A 4,981-nucleotide genomic window follows, 5' to 3' on the forward strand; every position below is an offset into this window, starting at 1 on the left:
ATTTATTTATTTTTTTATTTGTCTGTGTTTGTACGTTTTGCATATTCTTTTTTTCTTTTCTCTTGCATATTTATTTTTTATTTTATTTATTTATTTATTTTTCAATGACACACAGTTTATATGTTCCTCTCTCTCTCTCTCCTCTCTTCTCTGTCTCTCTTTCTCTCCCTCCCTCTCTCTCTCTCTTTATTTATTTATTTTTTTATTATCATTTTTTTATGAAACCCAGTTTGCATGTTCTTCTCTTCTCTTCTATCTCTCTCTCTCTTTTATTTATTTATTTTTGTATTTTTTTATCTTTTTAATGAAACCCAGTTTGCATGTACTTTTCTCTCTCTCTCTCTCTCTTTTTATATTATTATCATTATTATTCATTTATTTATTCATTTTTTTTTTTTACTGAAACCCAGTTTGCATGTTCTTTTCTCTCTCTCTCCCTCTCTCTCTCTTTCTCTCTCTCTCTCTCTCTCTCTCTCTCTCTCTCTCTCTCTCTCTCTCTCTCTCTCTCTCTCTCTCTCTCTCTCTCTCTCTCTTTTATTATCATTATTATTTATACATTTTTATTTTTTTTACTGAAACCCAATATGCATGTTCTTTTCTCTCTCTCTCTCTCTCTCTCTTTTTTTTTTTTTTTTTTTTTTTGACTGAAACCCAGAAGGCGAGATGCTCCCTCTCCTTCGCCCGCACAGACATCAAAGGTACAAGGCTGACTTCCTTCTCTTTGTTACTTCGCATCCCAGAAACCCTTTACAATCTAGCGTCCCAAAGACACCACAGAAGAGAAGAAACGGGAATAATAACGGAACCAGACGAAGTGCAGAGAGAGATTCTGTGTTCTTCTGTGGAATGATCAGAGAAGTATATCGTTTTTGGTTTGAAAAGAAAGAAATTAAAAAAAAGGAAAAAAAAAATAAAAGAAAAGAAAAGAAAAAAAGGAAAGAAAAAGGAAAAAAAAGAAGAAAAAATACTGTTCCTATAATGATCACCGTATATATCGTTCTTGCTTTGAAAAGAAAGAAATAAAGAAGAAGAAGAAAAGAAAAAGTAAAAAACAAAAAAAAAAATGACAATAAAAGTAAAAAAGAGAAAGCAAAAGGAAAGAAAAAGAAAAGAAAGAAAAAAGAAAAAAAATTCTGTTCTGATAATGAACATCGTATATATCGTGTTTCCTTTGAAAAGAAAAGAAAGAAGAAAAAAAAGAAAAAGGACAAAATAAAAAAAAAAAGAAAAAAGAAAAAGCAAAATCAAAAGGAAAGAAAAAGAAAATAAAGAAAAAAGAAAAAAATACTGTTCCTATAATGAACATCGTATATACCGTTTTTGCTTTGAAAAGAAAAGAAAGAAAGAAAGAAAGAAGAAAAGAGAAAAAGGGAAAAAAATAAAAAAGAAGCAAAATAAAATAAAAATAAAAATAAATAAATAAAGAAAAAATACTGTCCCTATAATGAACACAAGAATAATAATGACAGACGAAGTACTACTGTCGTTGATTTTAGGAGTAACAGATGACGTAAAACTGCAGAGATGTATCTTTGCAACGATATATCTTATGCTTATTTTTACTTGCAATCGAAAACAACGAAAGAAAGAACAAGAAAACGCTAAAATATGAAATGGAAATTTATATTCCTTTCTTTCAACTGCATACTGCCTGATATCAGTTTTATATCATGAAGGTATATCAGGCCTTAAAATGTGATCTTAAATAAGTCATAATTAATATAGCTATCATAATCATTTGTGAATACCAACAAAGGAATATTTATAAAGAGACCTAATTATTATACATATTATTCATTTTCCAGGAAGACAGAGAGAAAAATACATTGTATGTTTATGTTCAGCTGCCTACAAAGGAAGGGACTTTAAAAACTACAGGGAAGCTAAGTAAATAAAGATAACTTTTGAGAAGCCATATTTGATGTAACGTTCAAGGCTTCATTGCAAGTCGCTTAATTAAGGTATCAAAGCCAATTAAACTTCGTGGGGGTAATATTTCTTCTCGTAAGGTATTCGTCCCTAAAGACCTTAGCTGTCGACGCAGGAAATAAGTTTAAATAATCAGTCAATCTCCTTTGATATGATTTTCAGTGGATGTTCTCCCGTTCGTTCGTTTGTACTCTGTTTCATAAGTGTATTTGACACCTAGTTTGGATTTAGAGTCAAAGTTAGCCCCAAATTCATGTACGGAACATGTTCTTAGAGAAACATGCTCACTAAGCCGCGGGATGATGCGGTAGGGTGGCCAGTTCCTTTCCGCCCAGACTTTGACCCCAGCATGCTGACGTCAGCATACCAGTACTCACAGCTGAGTCGACAGATCCTTTCCGCTCCGACTTTGACCCCAACATGCTGACGTCAGCATACCAGTACTCATTCACAGCTGAGTCGACTTAGAGGGGCAGCCGGGCGCGATACCAGGACCTTGCGATTGCAAAGCCAGGGCTCTACCACTAAGTTATGCCACCCCTAGCATGCATTAGAATCTTTAATTAACTTTCATTTTTCAGTTACTATAGTTGAGCATGTAAATTATATCTCGTGTATGTAAATAGACCACTCATATTTAGGCCATAGACACTGATACAGACAAAGACAGACAGAAAAGTTTGCTGAAACGTATTGCTCTGTTTCGTATACAAAATCAGACCACTAAACTGTTATTTTCAAACGATAAGTTGAAATCATATTCGAATGATATGAGGAGGGAAGGAAGCGTCGTTTCTGCAACACATTTTGATTTAATAGTTTTGTGGATTGTGAATTTATTTCAAATTATTAAGATCATCCGTTTTCCAAGTTAGAAAATGTTCCTTTTTCCAGGTACATTGTGTTCATTAAAGCTGAGTTCAGTTCAGATTAGTTTTTTTTATGTCTAACGAATCAAAAGTAGCCTTCATTACATACTCTGTGAGAGATAAAACCTAAGCAACAGAATGCCACGGAATATATAATTAAACAAACAAAACTCCCGCTTGAAGACGAAATACAAATGCGTTTTCACAATTGCACTGGAGTCATAATAAAGCTATCCTTTCATCCCAATTTCTATTTGTTTGTGCATTTCATTCCATCCCAAGAAATTTCCAAAAGAAATTTAGCCTCTGTTTGCCTTTCCATATTTTATTTATACATTTATTCCTTTCTTTCCCATGCGTGCGAGAGAGAAATAGAGATAACAAAGAGAAGGAAGTTTGCCCTGTGACTTTGGTGTTCGAGGAGATGAAAGGGTCTGTGTATATCGAAAGATGAAAAAAAAAGATAACATTAAGATGCATGGAAAATAAGATTAAAGGTCATAGGATATTCGATTTTCTTTTTTTTACTTTTTACTCGAAATTCTGCATCGTTATAGAATGTGAATTAGCTTGTTTTATCATTTAATATTTTCTTGTTATTAGAAAGAGATCGGGCTTTTTCTAGTTTTCATTGAGTAGTTTTATAGTACACATATTTTCTTGTTATTAGAAAGAGATCGGGTTTTTTTTTATGTTTTCATTGAGTAGTTTTATAGTACACATATTTTCTTGTTATTAGAAAGAGATCGGGCTTTTTTTATGTTTTCATTGAGTAGTTTTATAGTACACATATTTTCTTGTTATTAGAAAGAGATCGGGCTTTTTTATGTTTTCATTGAGTAGTTTTATAGTACACAATGACTTTATGTGTCAAATTCAAGTATGTACACACGTACACTGTCGTAGATTTCTTTCATTATACGTATTTTCCTAGATACAATAATAAATAATTCTATAACACATGCTGCACTTGGATCGGATTCAGTTTTATTATTATCCTTATAATTATTTCTATTTTAAGTAGTAGTAGTATTGTTATTATCATTTTCTTTATTTATTCATTTTGTGTGTCTGTGCATTATACGTATTTTCCCTGATACAATGATAAATAATTCTATAACACAATGTACTCTTGGATCAGATTCAGTTTTATTAGAATTTTTATTATCATTATTACTATTATAAGTAGCAGTAGTAGTATTATCATTATTTTTTTTAAATTTATGCATTTTGCGTGTATGTGCATTTGCGGATATGTATTTATATTTGATTTTTAATATTTTCGATAGCGGAAGCGGATAATTCTTGCCATCAACAATCCTAGCCACAGATACGAGCAGTTCTAAGATGCTATGTAATTAATATTAATATAGTACCGACACATTAGGATGTAGAAGAACCATGAATATTAAATCTAACCAAAATGTGCCAAAATTTCAATTTAGGATCAGGGAAGGGATACTAATCTATTTAACCAAGCACCAACCTTTGAAAAGAGACTATGATTTAAAATCTGTTTTTTCCTGTATAAGAAAACGAAATGTAACTCAAAATGAATTTCGATAATGATGTAATTAAAGAATTGATTAAAATAGAAATAAAATTAAGATTTATTTTTAGGTGAAATGGAACAAAATATTTATTCTTAACTGAAATGAAACAAAAACATGATGCTTATTTGAAATGAAATAAAACAATTATTATCTTTTTTACTTTAAATTTAATATAATAATGATTAATTTTGTTATACAGATGTAATTTTTACATTGGACTTTATCATAACTGGAACTAAAGATTAAATTTCAGAATTCAAACTTGTTGAATGATGTACTACAACAACAGTTCCTGGCCACTTCCGCGATAGAGTTAGCTTCCGGCTCTCCATCAGGCCAGCAGGTTTGTCCAGGAATTGTTCAGGTGTGGAAGGCAGGTCAGGGAACGACACTTTCTCTCGCTCTCACTTTCTCACGTTCTCGCTCTCGCTCTGTCTCTTACTTGCTCCGTCTTGGTTTTTCTCTCTCTTTTTCTTTCTGTTTATGTGTCTCTGTCTGTCTGTTTCTCTCTCTCTCTCTCTCTCTCTCTCTCTCTCTCTCTCTCTCTCTCTCTCTCTCTCTCTCTCCCCCTCTCTCCCTCTCCCTCTCCTCTCCCTCTCTCTCTCTCTCTCTCTCCCTCTCCCTCTCCCT

The sequence above is a fragment of the Penaeus vannamei genome, chromosome 3 (assembly GCF_042767895.1).
Source record: "Penaeus vannamei isolate JL-2024 chromosome 3, ASM4276789v1, whole genome shotgun sequence".
NCBI lineage: Eukaryota > Metazoa > Arthropoda > Malacostraca > Decapoda > Penaeidae > Penaeus > Penaeus vannamei.